The sequence below is a fragment of the Sapajus apella genome, unplaced genomic scaffold (genome assembly GCF_009761245.1).
Source record: "Sapajus apella isolate SASKATOON/1434 unplaced genomic scaffold, GSC_monkey_1.0 scaffold107, whole genome shotgun sequence".
Classification (NCBI taxonomy): domain Eukaryota; kingdom Metazoa; phylum Chordata; class Mammalia; order Primates; family Cebidae; genus Sapajus; species Sapajus apella.
Genome location: NW_022437047.1, coordinates 4,517,715 through 4,543,146, shown reverse-complemented (window position 1 = coordinate 4,543,146; position 25,432 = coordinate 4,517,715). Strand labels below are relative to the sequence as shown.

At 37.0% G+C, this 25,432-nt stretch overlaps 1 protein-coding gene and 1 long non-coding RNA gene across 8 annotated transcripts in view; both read right to left on the bottom strand.

The window, feature by feature from the left end:
• The window catches only part of NRG3 (neuregulin 3), a 1,107,214-nt gene that overhangs the window by 873,225 nt on the left and 208,557 nt on the right, over positions 1-25,432 (bottom strand). The gene's annotated exons all lie outside the window — the stretch shown is intronic.
• Positions 11,192-21,791, bottom strand: LOC116537146. The gene is made up of 3 exons (XR_004262981.1): positions 21,781-21,791; positions 14,382-14,384; positions 11,192-13,021 (listed from the first exon to the last, which is right to left on the bottom strand). It is a non-coding gene; the product is annotated as an uncharacterized LOC116537146 (long non-coding RNA).

Sequence of the window (25,432 nt, the reverse complement as noted above, 5' to 3'; positions counted from 1 at the left end):
GGAACTGTCTGTAAAGAAACTAGAATGATGGAGACAAATATTACATCATGGCAATGGGGATACTGTAGGTACACTGGAACAGATTTTGATCTTACTGCATCAAAACAAAGCAAGTTAAACTGGCATCCATTACTTCAATGAGTGAAAAAGGGAAGATGAAGAAGAAGTAGGCAGAAACACGGGTATGGAAGCATGTGCAGGAATACAGACATGCAGTAATAAGACTCCCTGTGTACAGAGGAAGAGCTGTGGGAAGCACATCGATGATTCTGAATCTCTGGCTCTTAGCAAATGACTCCATGGAATTCAATATTAGTCCACAGAAATGCCAAGCAAACTTTTCTGCATTTGTATGACTAGATAGAATCATATCCTAGTTTTCTCTGCAATTTGGTCCCATAAAAGAGGTAATTCCATTTTGGGTGCTAGAGGTGTTCTTTGTAGATAGTACAATTGAAATATCCCTAAACATCTTCTTTAAAAATAAATGTATAAAGGCAAATTTAATATCTAACGTGACTTCCATGATCCCCTGAGTAAATAAGACTAGGAGGTGTCATGCATCTTATATTACATATAATTTAAGAGTTCTCTTATGAACCCTGGGTTAATAAGCTCATCAGTTAGATAACTCTGAACTTATTTAACAAAACAATTTATTTCTCTTTTGTAAAATGTAGATTAAATATTACTATTGATTTTAAATAGCCTAAAACTTTTAATAAAACAGAAATTTAGACCAGCTCCAGTAAAAGAAACCATTTCCATGGGTCTCCTGTCGTTACGAGGCTGAGTCATCTCTTTCCATCATTGCCTATACAGTTAGAGAGGATCTGCATGTATATTTAGCATTTTTACTGGGTCACTTTCTGCGAGAAGAAACGGCTCGGACTTTCTGTGGAGGAGCTGTTCCATATATATATATATCATTGCATCTTGAACAGGCTGGGTAATTTTAGGCAAAGGGTTCTTTGCTTGAATTTATCCAACAGACCATCATAATCCGTCTTTCTTTAAAATAATACTTTCATTTACATTAAAATTCTTCATTTATTTTAGGAAGTAACTGTGTCATATTCCCTTAAAATATTATCCTTGTATTTCGGGGTAGTAATCACAGAAGTAGAGGTCGTGACAAATAGCACAGGGTTCTTTCTCCATTACCCTGAATTTCCAGTCACATCATTTCTATTCAAGGACAGCAGAAAGGAGGACAAGAGGTGCTCATGTTTTCAGAAATATCATTCCAAATTTTGGAAATACTGTAACACATAAAACTTTATTTTCACTCTTTCTCAACATGGTGTCACTTCATCAATAAAATAGTCAAGTTGATAACAAGTCAACAGATAAAGAAGCCTCCCTGTATATTTACATGAATAAATTTGTTCATTTTCAAGTGGTTCTTTATGGCAGCTATGTATCATTTGGCAAAAATATCTTAAGTTTAGGACTTAATTTATATAGGGGCTTTAGGTAGTAAGTAGCCAAGAACACAAGCTCCCCAGTGTCGGAAAGACCCTGCTATCATTCTCACTTTAACACTTTCTGGCTACAAAGTTGGGTAACTTACTCACATTCTTAATGCCTCAATTTATTTATCTTCAGAATAAGAGTAATGATGTGTATCTAACATGACTATTGTGAAGATTAAATGAGCAAGGCCAATAAAACCTTCCATCTTTTTTATAACTTTTTCGTGAAATCAGTAAAAATATTCCGGGAGGTAGATAAGTCGAGAGGAACGGGGAGAGAAAGAGAAAGAGAGAGAGAGAGAGAGGCGGGGGAGGTGGATTTCAAGAACCAAAGTCAACTTGAGTTAGATAGGAGAAATACATTGTTGTTGTTATGGTGGTTTTGAGGTCTATTGCAAAAGCATGCTAAATACGGTTAAGAGTGTTGTATATTTCATAATTCAATATTTCATATTGTCATAATTTTAAATGTTCTCACTACCAAAAAAGTGTTTGATGTATTGATATGTTAGTTACATTTATTTAAGTATTCCACATTGCATTCATAAGTCAAACATCACTTCATACCCCATAAATATATATGTCATCAATTTACAATAAAATAAAAATTAAGAAATTCACAACTTGCCTTTAAGCAGGACAATCAGTTGAGAACTTTGCCTAGAGGGTAGACCGTGTCTGTAAGTGTTCTGCGGAAAGGCCAGCCTGTTTGAAGGACCAACCACAGGCAACTCTAGATCTAGATATGATCAGTCTATGGGATTCCAGAACTATGGAGAAAGATTAATCAGGAGTCACTCATCTATGTGTACTCTCCAACACATTTGCATAGGCTATGATGCCTGTTTTGTTTTGTTTTTTTTAATTTTTCATTTCTGCTGCAAAGAAAAAAATCATTTACTATTTTCAGCATTAACAATACACATGATCCCCCTCAAAAAAGCAAAAAAAGAGAAAAAGCAAGAGAGAGAAAATTTCTGAGAAAACAAGGTCATGCAGTCTCTCACTTTCTTCATACATCCTAAAGATAAATTGTTCAGGTCTAGGAAGAGACTGGCTCTCTTCTTTTCTCAACTAGGCTAAAATAAATGTTTAAATAGTTCCATTTCAAACCTGTGGCTGTATTTCTCACACTATTAAAAAAGAGAAACATCTACAGTCATTTTCAGCCCAAACCTCATTCTAAATAAAGCTTTTCATCTTTTCTTGACTCTGATTCCTAATTTAACACGATCTCACCTCTCTTCCTTATACAAAAATCGCTTTTCTGGCAACTTCAACTATTCTTATCAGAGGCATGAATCAGAAAGGAAAAAAAAGAGGGCCCCTGGATGTTAACCCACAGCCTAAAAATATATGTGCTCCAGAGCGCATATAGATTTTTTAGTTTTTTTTTTTTTTTAAGTCCTTACTAAAAGCCTAATCACTCTGGCCTTACTTATTACAATCAATTGGGCCAATCTGATTTTACCAGCTACCAGAGGGTAGACAAAGCAAATCCCAAGACAGTAACAGTGAGTCAGGAAGCAAGGATTCCAAGTTGGACAGTCATCTTAACAGTAATAACAGAGACCGTGCATCACGCTGTGTTGGTGCTACCAGCCCTCTTCCCAACATCTCATATACGCTAATCCATTTAGTCTTCACAACATGAAGAAACAGAAGAACTGAGAGGTTGAATGATCAAGTAATGAAGGTAAAATGTAAACACAGGCAGTGTGGCTTCACAATGGCAATAAAAACAAATGGCAACACATAGGTGCAGACATGCAGAAAAGAGCTAAAATGCAGTACTTTGAGATGATCTAGGAGAGGGAGTGTATTAGTATTAGGCATAGGCTACAAAACTCTGTAAGTTTCAGTAGTTCCTGCTAGCTCTAGGCTGTGATTTCAACATTTCCCCCAAGCTGCACAAGACACTCTGGGCAATGCCTCACAGCACACCATGCCAGGTGCAAAGGGCAGGGTCACTTATGGGCAGGAAGCTCCTACTCCTTGGCTGATAGAAGAATACTATGTCTCAGGGTGAGAACAGGTGACTTGTCTCCCCACACACAGAGACACAGAGATTCTCCAAACTTCTCATCATTCAAGATATCAACTATTTGACAAAAAAATTAAAAACTTGACAAGAATTAAATTAAAAGAAGGCCATCTGAGGGGGATTGGAAGTGAGTGAGTGATGTGGATTTAAACTATGTTCTTTGTCCCTCAATTAATTTAACCCTATAGAGAGCCCCTAGCTATCAGACAGGGGATAGCAGAGATGAGTTGGATTGAATCCTTAAGACAGATGGCCACTCAAGGTATGGTACAAACGTGGCCAAGAGCTAAGAGAGGAAACCTCATAAAGAACATCTAGGATGCAATGTAGGGAGGAACTATTTTCCTCCGGGGGAGTTGGAAAGTTCCCCAGAGGAAATTATCCTTAAATATGACCTATGAAAGATAAAGCAAGGTGGTTGGCCAGCCATCTAAGTCTGACCAGATGGAAAGGAATTCCAGATTGAGGAGCGGGTGTGCAAAGGCTGTAGGGGTGCATCATGGGGCTGGATCAGGGGCCAGCCAGCAGCTCCCTGAGGCAAACCCTAGAAAGATAGTGGGCTGCAGCTTGTTGAGAGGCAAGGCCTGAGCAACTGAGGGCTTCTGTGATGTCAGCAAACTTCCAGGTCATGAGATTGTTGGAAGGAGAAAAGTATTGAAGAAATCTCAGGGCATTTGGTTGGAAGTAGTTCTTTCTTCTATAAATTGGGCAGGGAGGTGATGGAGATGGACTGAGTGGTCTGGAGTTCTCTTCAAATCTAACTTTCCCAGACATTAAGATTCATTTGGGCATCATGCCATGGACCATTAAGAAGAGTTAAAAGTCTATTCAACACTTTTGTTAACAAAGGGAAATCACTGGACAATTGCATTTTTAAAAGATTAACTTCAGAAATATTCTGAATATAAAATACAGGCTCTTAAATGAGCAAGCTTTGGTTATTTTAAAATGCACTTGTAGGAGATCCTCATCCTCTAGTTATGCCAAAAAACAAAGCAAATGTCACTGAAATAACTCTTACCCTAAGTAAAAGCATTTAAGATGGCATATCTGAAAGCATTCACGGTTTCTAAATTAAATGTTGATACACAGCATTTCCTATTCCTGTAAAGACTAATAAAAGAGCTAAATAGCGCTTTGTTGGCTACTCAGGAAATCAGAGAGCTGTTTAAGAATTAATATCTCAGTCACCTTTAATTTTAAACTTGGCTACTAAAGATGCCCTCCTTCCCTCCTTTTAAGAGCTTTTTCTTGTGGTAAATAAATAAAGGGAGACTATATATCAAAGTGTAAGGGACAAAATCAGGACATCAAATCAGCCTGGATCTAACTACTAAAAAAAAACCTTTTGGAATAATATAGTCATTATTGTTTCATTTCTGGATGTAAATAATCCAATTTGTTGAGGTTAAAGTATGACGAGTTATAAAAATATCTTCTTGTATGAAATCTGATTTACAAGAATTCGTAAGTGTAGCCTGGTAAAAGTACCTGCTGACAAAATACCCGCAATGACTTTAGTCAAAAATCAGAGCTTCCTAGGCATCAGAGTTGGTGGCAAATGCACAGATTTTCTCTGCAGGAACCAGGATCATGTGTGTCTCCATCCATCTAGGAGAGTGGGATGCTCTGTCTGAGGCAGAACATCCCCTAAGCACTTCCATGCCATCTGCCCACCAGAGGCATTTACTGAGCAGTCACCCAGTACGTAGTCCTAGTCCACTATGCTAGAGAGAACACCAAGAAATGTCCGAAAAAGAACCCTTCTGTAACAGGACCAAAGCCCTGATATCCACTCTTGACTCCAGTGCAAACGCTCATTTTACCCTTTCAGGGCTTCTGTTTCCCCTTCTGGGTTTGATGATCTTTTAGGATTTTCCTGAGTCTATGTCTCTCTCAGTCATCATACCAATTTAACAATCAAGTCTCTGATACCCTGATGTAAGTAAGGTAACCAAAGGCCTCAGTGTCACAGGCACTGGAATGATGGCAGGAGGGCATATTTTTCCTCAAATAAAATTCAGAAAATAGGCTGCTGTAAATCGTCTCCTTAAAAATAGTACAAAGTAAAACTCAGAGTTATTGAATTTCTTGGTATTTTTGATACAAGTTTCAATCAGGCATGGTGTCTATATTTGACTACATAATCTTGTTCTGCTCTATGACCAAAACATCAAATGACGGAAAGTTGCCGTTATACTTGAAGGGGCCTCTTGGAGATTTCCTTGCATTTATGCAGTATCTAGGGAGAGGTGGAAAAGCTCTGAGTAAAATAGTTAGAAGGCATCACCTTAGCCCACCAGCTGGGTGAATAAGCCTCTACAGAAGGTCAGCAAGGGAGAGGAAGCAAAATGCAAAAGAGATGTAGGAGGACCAGGCCACAGGGCTACTCTGACTCCATTGCCTCATGTAGGCAAGTGATGTGTTCAGAAGATAAGGTCTTGACACATTTTTGCTATTAAAAGCAGGAAGGAACACTGGGATGGTAAATGATTAATGAATTGCTTTATAGCCTGCCTTTTTCCAAAAGAAAACTGAGCAGTTGAGAAGGTAGATATGTCCTCCAAAAAAGTGCTTTCAATGATTTCAATTAACGTCAGTTTAACAAACACGTTGTGTACTTGCGTTGTATGAAGGTGCTCTGCCAAAAAAGAGGAAACTGGTTTGGCCCTTGGGGAGCTTACCCTCCTAACCACAGCCAATATTCCAAATATGCGTCATGAAAGAAAAGTTTCCAGGGGAAACCTAATTTTTAGAGATGACCAGAAGTAATTTCGTTTAAGCAGAGCCACACATCAGGGGCAAAACCTGTTACAAATGGTCAGTTTTTCTAGTATGACCAAATATCAGTCAGAATAAATTTCTAAAGATGAAAGGCCCAATTTCCTGAGCAATTGCAATAGTTTGAGAAGTTTTATGCTTTTTTCTCCAGAAGTCTTCTTTGAAGGAGACACTTTGGACTGCATGCTTGAGCAAGCATGTGTGTATGAGGGTATGTTTAAGATCTCTCTTTTCTTACAGGCACAGCTTATCTGTAAAGGATACTAATAAACTGAAACTCACAGAGGTAGTAATCTCTGAAAATAATTTGAATTTTTTAGCATGTTCAAGTTTTTTCATTTCTTCTCTCCAAGAGACTTTCCTCAGGGGTCGAGTTAGAAATAACTGAACTAAAACTAAGTATACATCTAAAAGAAATGAACACATTTTTCCACAAAGAAATTGGCATACTGATGTTATAGGAGCATTACTCGTAATAGCCAAAAGGTGTGAACTCAAATATGCATCAACTAAGAGATGGATGAACAAAATGGGGTATATCTATGCAGTGGAATACTATTTGTCCATTAAAAGGAACAAAGTAATGATAGAAGGAAGAACCTTGAAAACATTATGCTAAATAAAGACATCAGTCACAAAAGACCACATCCTACAGGATTCCATTAATGTAAAATATCCAGAGCAGGAAGAGTGACAGATAAGCAAAGCAGATTAGTGGTTGCCTAGAGCTGGGGAGCAGGGAGAAGGCTGCGGCTTACAGGATGATAATTAAAGCATACATGTTTCTACGATTAAATAAGAAGTGATTTTATAAACATTAAAGATCTGTGTAAGTATATAATTAGAGTTAAACCACATGAAACTATCTGTTGATGTGACTTCCTAAATAAAATTGTATTTTGCAATAGTTCTACATTTATAGAAAAGTTGCAAATATACTCTAGGGCATTCTCACATCCACTAACATTAAGATTTTACCTAGATCAATGATCAAAACCAGGAAATTTACACTGATCCAACAGTATGAGCTAAACTACAGACCTTATTCAGATGTCACCAGTATTTTCACTAATGTCTTTTATCTGCTCCAGGATTTAATCCAATGTATCATGTTGCATCATTTCAGCAGGTCTTCTCCGTTGCTTGCAATCATAGTCATTTTCTCAGCGTTTGTTTTTCATAACCCAAATCGCTACATCCTTTTATGTAAAAATAGTCAGATATTAGCAGTATCACATGGTTGCACCTAACAGCAGTTAAGTTGCTGCACACCATCTCTGAAGACACAGTTACAATTCATGTTCGCCATGGTCTCCAATAGCAAAAAGCTATGGGGTGGCACTGGGCAGTGATCAGGAGCTGGGGCTCTGAGACCACAGGACAAGGGTTCATATCACAGTTTTATCATTTAACAACTCTGTGATGTTGGACAATTTGACATCTCTGCGCTTAGTTTTCTCATCTGTAAAACAGTTCCCACCTCCATAGGGTTTTTTTGGGGATTCAATGAGATAATACATGAAAAGCATTTAGCCCAGTGCCTGGAGGATAAAAGTATTTGCTGTTGCTATTTATTTTCCTGAATTCCTTACAATGCCTACATTACTATTATCCCAAGTTCCTCCGACTCTCATCAATTCTGTCAAAATCTTGGTGAATATCAGCAAATCAAGAGATGATTTGTGTTTCAGAAAGCAACACACCGAGGCCAGCATTCAGGAAGACCAGTAGCAGTGTGGGGCAAGAAAGATGAGCTAGGCACCTTATTTCATCGATCATGGGGCACACCCTGTACTAGGCATGGCAACATACAACCATACAGAATAGCCATTACAGCTTGTCCGAGCACTGTGCCCTCTCTCAGGGGGCTGTGTCACTGAAATACATATCCATTGCAAGCAGAGCACTGGTCATGACCTGGCAAAAATCAGGTGACCGTGGTTACAGCTGGTGACATTATGAAGCTTCTTCGACATCATTTGGGACTATAAACCATAGGGTGACCTTCAGAATGTCACCTAAATTTGTAAGCTCCATGAATAATAGATGTGTCATAATTCATTAACAGTCTATAGCAAGCTCTGGTCCACACTAATGAAAAAGCACCATTTAGAAAAGAAATGCACAAATTATAAACTGTTTAAGAAAATACTTGATAAACATCTTCACCAAAGTACATTTAACTTTGTCATTTAAGCTGCCTCCTGTGGAGTTTAACTACACCATCAAAAACAGCTATTGCCTATAAAATCGGAAACAAAAGCAATAACATTTTCTATTTGATTCCTGTGAGGCCTGTTCCCTCATCTTCCTAGAAAAAGAATAACCCCGCATTATGTACGTCTCTGGAAGCTTCACCTCTATGTTACGTCTACAAGCTTTCTTCTCATAAAAACTTAATAATAAGTGAAAATAGAAAGGATAGGCAAGGCTTTTTTCTTTCTTTTTAAGACAGGGTCTCACTCTGTTGCCCAAGCTGGAGTGCAGTTATGTGATCATAGCTTACCGCAGCCTCAAACTTGGAGCTCAAGCGATCCTCCTGCTTCAGCCTCCAGAGTAGCTAGGACTCCATGCATGTGCCACTATACCCAGCCATTTTTTTTTTTTTTTTTTTTTTTTTTTTACAGCGACAGGGGTCTTTCTACATTGCCCAAGCTAGTCTCAAACTCCTGGCCTCAAATGATTCTCCACCTTAGGCTCCCAAAGGGGTAAGATTCTAGCCATGAGCCACCATGCCCAGCCTAAGACACTCTTATATTTGCATAATTTTGATAAGCAACCTCATATTATTTTGCTTTGTAGAAAAGGACTATTAAATAGATGATGTGTGATGCTATAATAACAAAATACATTGATCACTAGAAGTCAGTGTAAAGTGTAAATTCATTGCAAATTAGTCAAGACAAGCTTTGTAATTTGATAAGCCTAATACGCAATTAGACTGAGAAATGTTATAGTCAGATAGTGTTTTTATTTCATCAAATAATTTAACAGAGACCCTCATTATATATTTAGTAATACCATGAATAAACTTGGGCTGTGGGATAGTTGTGGTAGATGAATTTACAGCTGGATGGAAGCAAAAAGAGTTCATGGATGTATCTTGGTCAATGAAAAGCCTGACTCTGGGTGATGACCCATGCTGCCCTAGACCTTGTCCAGTGGTCTAAAAGATGACAGCATGTTGGAAGCCTCAGATAACAGCATAGAGGGTATGCTAATTAACTGGTAGATGGCATGACACTGGAAGCAGAGCCCAAAGCACCAGGTTGTATTTGTATCAAATTCAAATAAGAATATTTATCATGCATAATATATTATCTATCTCCCAGTTTGTAAAAAGTAAATCCATTTTTGAAAGATACAATGAGGGAGGCCTGGTTTAAGAAGAGATTATTAGATAATGCCTTGGAACTCAGAGGACCATAAACTCAGTGTGAACTGACAAAGTCACAAGATGTTCAAGAAGACAATTCAAGTATAAGCTTTCTGAATAAAGTCTGGTGTTCAGACCAAAATAAGTAAATATCGTATTTCCTTCTAAAGAGGCCAAATCCAACCCAAGGGAGTATGTCCACATATGGGAACATGTTTTCAAAATTTTTGATTTTCAACCAATTTTAGACTCACAGAAAAGTAGCAAAAGCACTACGGAGAATTCCTATAACCCTCTTTAAAAGCAGCACTTTTTTTTTTTCTTTTCTCTATCTGAACTTATTTGCCTGGTGATCCTGATTTAATGGTTTTCAATAAAAACTATACTCTGATGACTTTAATATTTACCTCTCTGACCCACACATCTCCCTTGAATTTCAATTGCCTGTACGCCATTACCCTTTTGACATCTCCACCGGGATGTCTAGTAGGCATCTAATAGACATGAAAACATCTGACATAAACCTTCTCATCTCCCTATACTGTTCTCCTTCGAGTCTCCTCTCTTTCTTCCTTACTCCATATTCAATTCATGACCTGTTATAAAAATACATTAATAAAATCTGACTACTTTCCACCCTGACACCTTTACCACTTTGGTCCAAGCCATAATTGCACAGAATAGCCTCCTGTCTGGTCTTAGTGCTTCCATTGTTACCTCTCCTGCTCTGTTTACAACACACTGTCCACTGTGATTATGAGATAATGTTATTCCTCTCATAAGATTTTCCACTGGCTTCTGATCTCATTCAACATAAAAGCTCAAATCCTGAAATGGCCGGCGAAGTGTTATACAATCTGGTCTCCTGTTATGTCTCTAACATCATCTTCTACCGCTCACCCCATGTTCACTCCATATAAACACCCATTTTTTCCTTTCATCAGGCCCAGTCTCATCTGAAGGACTTTTTATTTGATTTTCCCTTGGCCCAATATATATTTACCGTAGATATCTATATGGCTCAGTCACTTGTAACTTTCTCATCCTGGCAAAACGAGGTTATTCCTAGCACTGGTATTTAAATTGTAACCTCCCTTTACCCCGTCCCAATTTTCTCTGCAGCACTTATGACCTTCAAACAGATATGCTTGACGTGTTTTGTGTATTGTCTTTGGAGAAGGGATTTTGCCTGTTGTTGTTTCACCACTTCTTTTCCATTACCTAGCATATATTCACCAACAATTTGTTAAATTCAGGAATCAGTGCATCACAGTGATTAAGAAGAGCACGTATTCTACGATCGGACAGCAAGGTCACACGTGCCAAGTCGATTGTTTACAAGCGGCATGGTCTGGGTCAACCATGCAGCTTTGTTCTTTAGTTCTCCACCTGATACATGAGGATAAAAACATGAATTTGAAGGTTTGTTATGAGGATTACATGTGAAGATTCAGGAAATTACATGATACAATGTTTGAAAACCATTAAATGATCACTTAATATTAATTGATTTAAAAAAAAACAATTTTTTAAAGCCAGAGACAATAGACAGCATAAACATAAATATCTAGCTAATAAACTCAGTGTAACCTGGTGCTTTAAGTTCAGAGCATTGGAATCAATTTGATCTGGATATATATATATATATGCTCTTATTATTTAGCTTGGTTTCCTAGAGCAACACAATTAGCCTCTATAAACCCTGGAATCTTTAACTATAAAACTGGAATAATAATCTGCTTTCATCTATACTCTGGAGAGATAAAATGAGATAGAATAGAGCACTTACCAGCATTCTCTGTATCTACTAAAGTGTTGACTAAAGAAATGGTCGTGATTGTTGCAAAATCTGGAATGTCAGATGATGACTGCCCTTTTGGCTTCCCTGTGGCCTTCGTCAATCACTCACCATGTTCCTGTAGCTCAACCTTGCTCCCTAAGGCCAACAGCCCTGTGCCTGGAATCTCACACGTTCTACCTATTCCTTGGAAACTTAGCTGTTGTGAAGGTAACGACCACATCATAATTCTTCTGACATTAGTGACTGGTATAATTGGTTCCTTTATTCAAGAAATGCGCATCAATTACATGTGTGTGCCAGCCTCTGTACTGGGTGTCCCCTAGGCATACCATGGTGAATAAAACCCAGCCCCTATCCACAGGCAGCTCTCATTCTCGTGAAGAATAATGGTACAGAGAGTTAGCCCTCCCAAGGCTTGTTACTAAAAGAGTGAATTTATTATTGTTCATATAGGAGGAATTAACTGGGGATATGGAGATTGGATCAGAGGCCACAGTGGCTAACTATAAATATACCATATCCAGGCTGTGGCCACATGGTACTCTTCTGACTGAGATATCATTAATCACTAAGCAAACCTTCTGTAAGGAACATCAAAGTGCTCATATCCTACCCAACAATCAGGCCTAGCTACTATGAACACTATGGTTATTCTCGCAGCTACTACTAGTACTGTAATTACGTCTACTACTGTAACTAATACTATCTTCATTATTTTTGCAATCCATTGTTTATGATATTGACATTAGTAGCCTAAATCCTCCTTGTTTATCTGTCTCACAATACTGAGCACAGTGTCAATATTTATATTCAGATTATCAAGTATGGGAAGGTCAATTAGCAAAGCTTCATGGCTAAGGAAAGAGGAAATGAAGGGTAGCAGATAGACAGGCATCCATGCATCCTGGTGACATTTCAATTTATCTCCAGCTACTCACAGACTTCCAGTACCGTCACACTAAGTCAGCACTCACTTGTTCAATCTGGGACATTAGAGGTCTCACCAAAACACTATTAATCAATTCTCATGCTACAATCATCCAGAAGAGCACAGGAAAATTTGTCTACATATTAGCCACTAGAGCAGTAGCAGCTTGCAAAATACTTCCGTCTGTGTCCTGGAACTATCATGGGATGAAGACTGGTATTAATATCACAGATTAGTCTAAATCATCTATAATAGCCAGATGTTTTCTTACTGTGCACCAAGATTATAAACATATCTGATTACTTTGTTGTTCTTTATCTGGGCATATCAGATGGCCTGGTGTTATGTTTAAGCAGCAAGGCCATGTGGAACAGCTCTAACCTCAGGCAAGAAGCCCACGCACAGACAAGATCTCTAAAGAGCAAATTGCCAAAGTAAAGCTCACAGATGACTTGGTCCACTGTGACAATGGATAAGCTAGCCATCACCATAATTTGTAAGTATCCTTGCTGGTTTCATTTTTCAGTTTCTCTTACTCACCAGCCTGACCTGGACATTTCCACAGTTTAGGGGAGAAAAAGGGAAGCTACGTAAGCTCAATTGTTCACTCTGTTTTCTAGACATATATATATGTATTTATATATTGACTTTCCCCTCTATTTTCCACAGTAATTATTACACTCATTCATTCAACAAAAAGAGAAAGATGGATTTACAGAGAAAGAGAAAGTATTAAGTTCCCACGAAATGACTAGCCCCGTGCAACAACAGTGCCATGATCACACAGTTTATTTTCTACCACTATCTAAGAAGCTTGATGGAATTTCCTCATGCTATGCATCTGAATCCTAGTTCTGCTACATCATTGAAGCTATATTATATAGTGGCAAAATTAATTTTTTTCTGTTTTTTCATCTAAATAATGTTTCCAAAATAAGTAAAATAGCCTGTGGAGAGTACCTAGAAGTTGACGTATAATCCATGCTTTCCAAGTGACGTGTGTTATTATGCAAAAGTTAGATCTTCCAAATTTCATGGCCCTTATCAGCAACATCTTCCATTTATTGCCACAACTAAATCTTATTTGTCCTATTTATGAGTTTCTTGGTATGCTGCTGCATTTTCTGTTCAGTCTGATACAAGTTGACTCATCATAATCTGAAAATCCAAAATCCAAATTCTCAAAATTTAAAACATCGTGTGGGCTGACAGATTCAAAGGAAATGCTCATTGGAGTACTGTGGATTTGGAATTTTCATATTTGGGAGGGTCAACCAGTAAGTGTAATGCAAATGTCCCAAAATCTGAAAAAATTCCAAAATCTGAAACACTTCTGGTCCCAAACATTTCAAATAATAGATTCTCCACCTTATTAATGTTTAGTATGGCTTTGAGTAATGTGCCTAGATCTAGCTCCTCTCATACCCTAGAGAATGCCTACCACACAGGGATTCTTTGAGTGGGGGAGGAAATAAATTGCTACACCAAATGGGACTACATTAAATTCTAAGTGTGCAACATTTTGGGCAAAGATTTTATTTCTTTTGTTTTTTGCAAGATACCTTACTGCAGAGTGCATCTTCTCAGAAATATTTTTGTAGATCCCTGAATAAAAATGTCTAATTAGGCTGGGTACAGTGACTCACACTTGTAATCCCAGCACTTTGGGAGGCTGAGGCAGTCAGATCCCTTGTGGTCAGTCTGGTCAACATGGTGAAACCCTGTCTCTACTAAAAATACAAAAATTAGCTGAGCATGGCGGAGGGCACCTATAGTCCCAGCTCCTTGGGAGGCTGAGGCAGTAGAATCACCTTGAACCCAGGAGAGAGAGGTTGCAGTGAGGGGAGATCGTGCCACTGCAGTCCAGCTGGGCAACAGAATGAGACTCTGTCTAAAAAAAAAAAAAAAAAAAAAAGTCTAATTATGAGTTTTCAAAATAAAAATCATAAAATTCTAGAGCAAAAGAGCATAAAAACTAGCTTAACCTTAGGTGATTGGGATTCTGAAAGGGATCTGGGTTTGTAAGCCTGAATTGTATTTAAGAGTCTACAGCCAGTTGACATGAACTGTGGCCTTGTGGTGAACCTTCCTTGGTCTGACTGCTAGCATCTATGCCCTCGGCTCAGCACCACTGGTGGAGGAACTCCTGGTTTCAAGTTTGAGCCTGACCCCTTCCATAGCTGGTTCATTTGGCTTAATGTTCAGTCCTAAGCTTTTAACTGACCTTACATTTCCAAATTGGCACCAAAAGTGAGCCCCCTCTGTTCAACACTCAGTTGCCTTAGATAAACCTTGCTAACTAGGTTGCAGTGTTGGTCTGTGTGAGCCTTAGACTCAGCAGATCTAAAACTGTCAACACAAGGTCAGTGGAAAGTAATGGGTATAGATGTGCTTACTAAATCAGATGCCCCAATACGCAGACCCAAGAAGAACTGATATTTGTTGTAATAGATATCCCTCAGGTCATGGATGCATGGAATCAGTCACCATCACTCAACTGAAAAGCCATTAAATATGGCATAAGGTGTTGCATACCAGGCAGTGTGTCTTGGATTTTACTGTGTCATATCTGCAGTACTCACGGAAATTCTGGATATGTCTATTTCTTCCTAATTGCCAAAGTTTTTGACATTCCTTTATCCCTGTAATCTCAATGTTCTTGATTGTTATCATTTATGTTTATTTTCATATTGACATGTAATTTATTGGCATCTCAAATTGTAAGATTATGTGAAAAAGAGAGAGAGATAAAAAACAGATAATGTATGTACTCATTACAGATGCCTCAAATCATTGAGAGATCATGCAGGGTATGAACAAGCAAACAAACAAATAAATGTCAAACACGATACAAATAAGAACATCCTTTACACAAGTAGCAAAATATCTACTTTTATATTTTGGTTCAACAACTTATTCTAGATACATATATTAATGCAGCAATGCCAGACAGAGTTCCCTATCCTAGAAGAATGGGAAGATACAGGGCAGACATCACTTACTCACTTTGCACTCCCTCTGATACTACTCAAACTCAAGTTAGAGAGAAATTTATAATACCTGATGTTAGTGAATAAACCCTATTCACTTAACTGAGAGCTTATAATATCTGAGCACTCTACTTGTACAGGATGCAAATGGGTAATGAGGCAGTCAGATGAACTCAGTGTACCTTTGATTATATCCAAACCTTGCTGCACTTGAATCTACCAATTCTATAATGAAAAATGATGAGCCCATCATAAGCTGTATTCTACAGCCTCAGAAAATTTCCCATATTTTTAATAACAAAGATTCTATTTCCACTGAATTCATGATTTTCTAGTAAAATATTACTATAACCTCAGAAAATATTTTACATTTCTAAATATTCCTCTATTATCTACAACCATAAGCTATTTATTTTTTCCAAATGAAACCCTTCATGTTTAGAAGATAAGCATCAGATTTAATATAAATGTCTCATTAAAAAATATCATGTATTTATGCTAAAAACACTCAATAAGCTAGGTATCAATGGAACGTATCTCAAAATAATAAAAGCTATTTATGACAAACCAACAGCCAATATCATACTGAATGGGCAAAAACTGGAAGCATTCCCCTTGAAATGTGGCACCAGACAAGGATGCCCACTCTCACCACTGCTATTCAATATAGTATTAGAAGTTCTAGCCAGAGCAATCAGGCAAGAAAAAGAAATAAAGGGCATTCAAATAGGAAAGGAGGAAGTCAAATTGTCTCTATTTGCAGACGACATGATTGTATATCTAGAAGACTCCATCATCTCAGCCCCAAACCTCCTGAAACTGATAAGCAAGTTCAGCAAAGTCTCAGGATACAAAATCAATGTACAAAAATCACATGCATTCCTATACACCAGTAACAGACTTAAAGAGAGCCAAATCAAGAACAAACTTCCATTCACAATTGCCACAAAGAGAATAAAATACCTAGGAATACAACTAACAAGGAATGTAAAGGACCTCTTCAAGGAGAACTACAAGCCACTGCTCAACGAAATAAGAGAGGACACAAACAGATGGAGAAACATCCCATGTTCATGGTTAGGAAGAATCAATATCGTGAAAATGGCCATACTGCCCAAAGTAATTTACAGATTCAATGCTATCCCCATCAAGCTACCAATGACCTTCTTCGCAGAACTGGAAAAAACCACCTTAAACTTCATATGGAACCAAAAGAGAGCCCGCATAGCCAAGTCAATTCTAAGCAAAAAGAACAAAGCGGGGGGCATCACAATACCAGACTTCAAACTATACTACAAGGCTACGGTAATCAAAACAGCATGGTACTGGTACCAAAACAGAGATATAGACCAATGGAACAGAACAGAGGTCTCGGAGGCAACACAACCTTTCTACAATCATCTGATCTTTGACCAACCAAACAAAAACAAGCAATGGGGAAAGGATTCCCTGTTCAATAAATGGTGTTGGGAAAGCTGGCTAGCCATGTGCAGAAAGCAGAAACTGGACCCCTTCCTGACACCTTACACTAAAATTAACTCCAGATGGATTAAAGACTTAAACATAAGACCTAACACCATAAAAACCCTAGAAGAAAATCTAGGCAAAACCATTCAGGACATAGGTGTAAGCAAGGACTTCATGACCAAAACGCCAAACGCATTGACAACAAAAGCCAAAATAGACAAATGGGACCTAATCAAACTCCACAGCTTCTGCACAGCAAAAGAAACAATCATTAGAGTGAATCGGCAACCAACAGATTGGGAAAAAATTTTTGCGGTTTACCCATCTGACAAAGGGCTGATATCCAAAATTTACAAAGAACTAAAGCAGATTTACAAGAAAAAAACTAACAAGCCCATTCAAAAGTGGGCAAAGGATATGAACAGACACTTCTCAAAAGAAGACATACGTGAGGCCAACAAACATATGAAAAAATGCTCATCATCACTGGTCATCAGAGAAATGCAAATCAAAACTACATTGAGATACCATCTCACGCCGGTTAGAATGGCGATCATTAAAAAATCTGGAGACAACAGATGCTGGAGAGGATGTGGAGAAATAGGAACACTTTTGCACTGTTGGTGGGAGTGTAAATTAGTTCAACCATTGTGGAAGACAGTGTGGCGATTCCTCAAGGACCTAGAAATAGAAATTCCATTTGACCCAGCAATCCCATTACTGGGTATACATCCAAAGGATTACAAATCGTTCTACTATAAGGACACGTGTACACGAATGTTCATTGCAGCACTGTTTACAATAGCAAAGACCTGGAACCAACCCAAATGCCCTTCGACGATAGACTGGATAGGGAAAATGTGGCACATATACACCATGGAATATTATGCAGCCATCAAAAATGATGAATTTGTGTCCTTTGTAGGGACATGGATGAACCTGGAAACCATCATTCTCAGCAAACTGACAGAAGAGCAGAAGATCAAACACCGCATGTTCTCACTCATAGGCGGGTGTTGAACAATGAGAACACATGGACACAGGGAGGGGAGCACTACACACTGGGGTCAGTTGGGGGCAAATAGGGGAGGGACGGTGGGGGGTGGGAAGCTGGGGAGGGATAGCAGGGGGAGAAATGCCAGGTGTAGGTGATGGGGAGGAAGGCAGCAAATCACACTGCCACGTGTGTTCCTATGCAACAATTTTGCATGTTCTTCACATGTACCCCAAAACCTAAAATGCAATAAAACAAATAAATGGGAAAAAAAAATCATGTAAAACCACCAGTTCAAATAAAAATAGTTAATTTTTTGATATTAAAGTATTTTATTTAATTACAAAAAACAATAATTACTTTTCATCATCAATATTATAAAGTTTCAATTCTAACATCTCTGTGTATAGTGTGTGTGAATTTACATGTGTATAAATTTGCAATATACACATGCAAATTTATACACATGTAAATTCACATGTGTATATACACATGCAAATTTAAATATAGATAGGTATATTAATGATAGATTGATACAAATTTTTTTTAAATTGCAATCATATAACATGCTATCTTCAATAAACAATGTTAAGACTTATGCTTTATTTTATTTCAAAGCTGTAATATCCATAATTGTTTATTATATATTTCTTTATTGATGTTTTAGGTGCTGACTACCTTTTTCACATACCACATTCCTATAACATTTCAGAGTTTCTCATATTGCTTTATCTTGTCTAAGAATAGTTTTCTGAAGATGAATAGTGGCAAACATTTTCTTGATTTTTTTTTTTACAAATTTTGTGTACAATATACAAATATTGTCTCCCTGTTCCCTAAATGATATCTTGCCTAAATATATATTATTTTGTATCCCATTTTCTTTTCCTCTGATATGTGTAGATATTTTCTCCTTTTTTTCTGTGTGTGAGACGGAGACTTGCAAGCTCTGTCACCCAGGCTGGAGTACAGTGGTGCTATCTCCGCTCACTGCAATCTCCGCCTGCAAACTCCAACTCCTGGGTTCAAGCAATTCTCCTGCCTCAGCCTCCTGAGTAGCTGTGACTACAGGTGCATGCCACCACACCCGGCTAATTTTTTGTATTTTTAGTAGAGACAAGGTTTCACCATGTTAGCCAGGATGGTCTCGATATCCTAACCTCCTGATCCGCCTGCCCTGGCCTCCCAAAGTGCTGGGGTTACAGGCATGAGCCACGGCGTCCAGCCAATATTTTCTCCTTTTTAAGACCAACATGTTAAAATAGAGATGACAGGAGCTGGCCCAATATTCTCCTATTAAGTGGTCAGCATCTCATGGCCTTATAGCTAACACTCTTTAGTGTTTTTTTAATTTTTTTTTTTTTCTTGAGATGGAGTTTCACTCTTGTTGCCCAGGCTGGAGTGCAATGGCGCAATCTCAGCTCACCGGAACCTCAGCCTCCCGGGTTCAAGCGATTCTCCTACCTCAGCCTCCCAAGTAGCCAGGATTACAGGCATGTGCCACCACATCCAGCTAATTTTGTATTTTTAGTAGAGACGAGGTATTTTTAGTAGAGACGGGGTTTCTCCATGTTGGTCAGGCTGGTCTCAAACTCCTGACCTCAGGTGATCTGCCCCCCTCAGCCTCCCAAAGTGCTGGGATTACAGGCATGAGCCACCACGTCCAGCAACTTTCTTTAATTTATAAGTTTAATATCCTAACCTGGGCTTCTGCTGTGTCCAAAATGCTATAAGCTTGCTATTGCCAGCCTCTCTCACTGATTATGGCTAAAATCTCTGGGCAGAAATAGAAAAAGAAAATTAATTCTCAAAAGTAAATATTGGCATGCAAATGAGAGACAAAAGTCAAAAAAAAAACTGAAGAACAAGCAGTATGAGGGAAAGTGTAAAAGTCAAAAAAAAAAAAACTGAAGAACAAGCAGTATGAGGGAAAGTGTAAAAGTCAAAAAAAAAAAAAAAACTGAAGAACAAGCAGTATGAGGGAAAGTGTATTGTTTTTTACTATTTCCTTTGACACCCAACATTGGCATGAGGGTGGACTGAATAAAAACACGTGTAGCAGGTATAAAAATAAAAATTTTTAAAAAGCAGGAGAAAAATCTTTCCAGTATATCATTAGGAAAGGGGGCTCCCATGAACCACAGAGTGTGAGGGAAATCCCTATTTATTTGTTTGTTTGTTTATCTTTTCCCACTGCTTTTTTCTCTCCTTATCTTTGCAGGTTGCAAAATGCACTCCTGTGATGATAATGGTAGTTGGCAACCCAGGCACCTAAAAGCCAAAGGAAAAAAAAACATCTCTTTGGCCTCAGAACTGGAAGAGGCCCTTGAGAGCTGCAGACTTTGAGGTGAATCTTGGAGCAGAGAGAGCTAGAGACAAGAATTGCTTAATTCTGTGTATAAACTGACAGAATTTCTGGGCTCACTGCTAAGTACAACATGCATGTCATAGATTCAAGGAAGCATGTCAAAGGCTTTAAAAGTAAAAATATGATATAAAATACCACCTAAATTTCAGAATAACACACAAGTGATGTATTTTCAGGACAGTCAAATATAGTATAACAAAGGTTTTAAGACATAACTGACATTGGATCAACTGTCCACAGAATATGAGACAACACTCACAGTCCAAACCTAAGTTGATTGTTTGCTTTTAAAACAAGCAATATCTTTCAGAGGATTTTTGAAAGATCCATAATGTCACAGTATGTTCAGGACTCAATCCAAAATTACTTGAATCTACCAATTCTATACAAAGAATAAAAACATCATAACCAAATGTCTAAAGAGAGCCACAAAAAATGGCATATTACGTATAAAGGAATAAAAAATCATGACTCTGAATTTTTCATCGGAAACGATGGAGTCAGGAAGACCATAAAACAATATACTTAAAGTGCTGAAGAAAAGATCAGCCCAGAATACTAAACCCAATGAAAATATTCTTAAGTAAAGAAGACAAAACAAAGATATTCTTAGATAAAGAGAGTCTGAAATCATTCCTCAAGAGTAAATCTGTTCTGAAAGAAATGCTGATAGAAGTACTTCAGATGGAAGAAAAGTCATATTAGCAAGAAGCTTCAAACTTCTAAAATGAAGGCAGAACAATAGAAAATAGTAAATATCAAATAAATATAGTAAACTGTTTTCTCTGATTTTAATGTGTATTAGTGAGAAAGTTAAAATAAAAATATGTGGTGGAGTTTTCAATTTATATAGATAGAATATTTATTACAATTTAAGATAAAGGGGAAAATAAAAACCTATATGGTTGGAAGGCATCCTGATTTTGTTTGCAGTAAAAATAATATATATATTAAATTTTAAGTACACTGTGAAAAGTTAGACATTTATATTTATATAAAGTAACAGCATATAAACACATACGCATACTGTGTATATTTATTTGTGTGTATAATATATAATACATATCATAAAAAGCCAATAATTATATTAAAACAGCATGATAAAAATAGTTAAATGATGTCCTCAAAAAGCAGAAAAGTGGGAACACCGGAAGAAAAATGGAAGGGAAAAAATCAATCTAATAAAAAAGCTAAGCCTAAATACAGCCTTGTCAATAATTACTGTATGTAAATGATCTAACAACAATAAATGAACAAAATGGATCGTCAGACTTCATTTAAAAGAAGACCCAACTATGCAATGTCTTTAAGAAATGCACTTTAAATATAAAACATGGATGGGTTAAAAGTAAAATAAAGGGAAAAGTTAAACTAAATAAACAGAAATCCAAAGAAAGACCGAAAAGCTCTATCAATATCAGACAAATTTCACCATAGAATAGAAAAATTACCAGGGATATAGATGGCCACTGCTTGATGAATAAAAGGGTCAATTCTCTAAGAAGACATTACATTCATGTGTGTGTGTGTGTGTGTGTGTGTGTGTATCTAAATACACACACACACATTTCATTTCATTTGTGTGCGTGTGTGTGTACAGAACTTTAAAATAAACAAGGCAAAAACTGATAGAAATGGAAGGAGATATAGAAAAGTCCCAAATTATTCTTGAAGATTTCAAAACTTCTCTCTCACTAATCCATACAACAAATAGACAGAAAATCAGCAACAATATGGGAGACTTGAACAACAGTATCAACCACATTGATGTAAATGGCACTTATAAAACAATCCAACAGTAAATAGACATTTTTAAGTATCCATGAAATAGTCTCCTAGATAGACCATACCCTTGCTTATAAAACAAATTTAAAAGAATTAGCAAATTTAAAAGAATCAAACTCATATAACGTATGATCTTTAAGCATAACAGAGTTGAACTGTAAATCAATTACATAAAAAATCACTGGTAATTCCACAAGTATTTAGAAACTAACACATCTCTAAATAATTAATGGGTCAAGTAAGACATCCAAAATGAAACCACAACGTATTTTGATAAAATCTAAAGTAAAATAAGATCTATCAAGACATGTGGGGCAGCTAAATTAATATTTACAGAAAATTTACAGCATTGAGTCATATCAGAAAATAAGAAAGCCCCAAAATAAACAACCTAAGTTACTGTCACAAGAAACTAGAGGAGCAAATTAGGCTTAAAGCAAGCAGAAGGAAATACATAATAAACATATCAATGGTGTCAATAGTAAGTTGATATTAATGAAATAGAAAACTGAACAGCAAGAGAAAATCAATTAAATCAAAAGCTGCTTTAATTGAAAAATAATAAAGTTGATGAAGCTCTAGACAGATCAACAAAAGCAAAGAGAGTTATCACAAATATCAATATCAAGAACACAAGAGGAATACCATTATAGACCTCACAGACATTAAAAGAACAATAGTAAGAGAATAATACAAATAATTCCATGCCTATAGAGGAAATGTGTCAATTCCTTGAGTAAGACAAATTAGCAAAACTTAAGAATAAATAATCTGAAGAGTTCTATATCTATAAAAAAATTAATATCTGTTAAAAATATTCCAACAACTAAAACTCCAGACCTTGATCATTTCACTGGAGCATTCTAACAATTTAAAGAACAAATGGTAACAATTCCACATATTCTCTTTTAAGGCACTTCTCAATTTTATGAGACCAGAAAAATCTTCCTAATAAAAAAGGACAAAGGCATTGTAATAAAAGAAAATGACAGACCAATATTCTCTCTCCCTCCTGTCTCTCTCTTTCTCCTCTCCTTCTATCTCTCACTCCCACTTTCACTCTTGCTCTCTCTCTCTCTGTATGTTTTGCTCTGGTTTTCACTTTAGCTTTCTCTTAAGAGGGGAGGACAGATTTTGTGACAGCAGCCCCTAGAGAAATTCTGAGTTTTGATGTTGAAAGTCCTTTCCTACAAGGTACCCCTTAACACAGATTGCATGTGCAGAGGGACATCTGATTCTCACTCACTATATCACCCCATGGGGGCTCAATGAACAGCACTAAGATGCTGCTCTGGCTGTTTTTGCCAAGAGCAATAAGCTGTCTGCTTTTCTGATCCAGAAAGCCTCATGTCTCATATATAGATGTCATAGAAAATGTGTGCATGTATATATATCTGCAGCAGACTACATTGTTAGCTCACAATAGGATAAGATCTCAGATTTTTTTCAGTTTCAGACTTAACAATAACTACTTTCAAAATGAAATGATAAGGAAACAAATGACCCAATTAAAAATGGACATAAACAGAGACTTTATCAAAGAATACCTACTGATGGAAAATAAGCACAAAAATGTGTTCAACATCATTATTCATTAGGCAAATGTAAATTAAAACCACAAGATACAACCACACATGTATTAGAATGGCTAAAATTTAAAAAAAGGAACAAAAACGTCTGATCCTACCAAGTGATGTCAAGAATGCAGCACAATAAGAACTCTCACTCATTGCTGATGGGGACGCCAAATAGTATGGCAGTTTCTCATAAAGTTAAACATGCATGTATCATATGACCCAGCAATTCCACTCCTAGGTCTTTACCTAAGATAAATCAAACTGTATGTTCACACAAAAACCAGTATGCTAATGTGCATAGAAGCTTTACATATATGTGTGTGCATATACATATATATCACAGATATATATATATATGTATATATACACATATCTAGAAATGTGTGTGTCCATGTGTCTATGCGTGTAATCATCTGAAAATTGAAAATAACAACATCTTTCAACAAGGGAACAGATACACAAATTATGAAACAAACATACAACTGAATAACACTGAACAAAAATATGAAGAAATATTAATAAATTAAAGGATGATTCTCAAATATATTATGCTAAGTGAAAGAACTCAGACTCAAGAGTATTCATTTTCATTCATACAGCATTCTGAAAAAGTCAAAATTGTAGGAACAGATAGCAAAACTATATGAACAGGGTTGCCAAAGATTGAAAAAACAGGTAAGAATTAACTATAAATTGGCAACATAAAAGAAATTTGGGATGAGTAAATTGTTCTGTATCCAATTGTGGTGGTAGTTACTCTGCATTCGTCAAAACTGAGAAAACTGCACATCAAAAAAGGAATTTTACTGTATGTAAATTTTAAAAAATATTTTTAAAGCTGTGCAAAGAAAATATTCTAACTAGGCATTATCTTGGGATAAATCGGGGCTTATTCTATTATATTTTAATCCCTTTTGAAATTTCATATGTAGGCTTTTCTGTCTCATAGGCAACGGATATTATGTTGGCTCATCTTTCTAAGCTCTGAAAAACTATCATCTTTTATCTCTTTGCTTTATGTTTTTCTTGTCTGTTCATTGGCTGTGGTTATACATGCCTGTCTTCCATAAAAATAAGTAAATTTTCAGTTTTATTTGTTCTATAAGCTTGTCAATTTTACTTATTTGTTTTGAGATTGTATTGCCTTGGTCTTCAATATTTTTTGTTCAAGCTTTTCACTGTCTTTGTTCATCTCTTCTTCTTGGTGGACTCTTTTTTGGTGGCTGACAGGGGCTCCAATTTAACTCATGTTTTTTTATTTTTATTTTTATTTTTATTTTAGACAACAGTCTCACTCTGCCACCAGGCTGGAGTGCAGTGAAGTGCAGTGGCATGATCTCTGCTCACTGCAGCCTCTGCCTCTGAGCTTCAAGCGATCCTCCTGCCTCAGCATCTAGAGTAGCTGGGACTACAGGCACACGCCACCACGCCCAGCTAATTTTTTGTATTTTTAGTAGAACAGGGTTTCACCATGTTGGCCAGGATGGTCTCAATCTACCCTCATGATCCCCCCGCCTCAGCCTCCCAAAGTGCTGGGATTACAGGCATGAGCCACCATGCCCAGCCATGTTCATGTTATTTTTTTTAGTATAAAGTACTGAGAATATTCTTCTGTCTCAGGTTACATTTTCTTCCAGATTCCTTGCTATGTTGTATCAATTTTTTCCTGCCCACCTACCTACTGGCTTGAATTACCATTATAGTTTCCATTCTGTTATTTTTCATCTTGCCAATGCTGTCCAGATTTTCACTTTTATGACATTATGCAGGTCAGTTTCTTAAGTCTCTCTACTTATTTGCATATGAGACTTAATTGTTTTTCCCTACCAGCTACATTTTGAAGGCT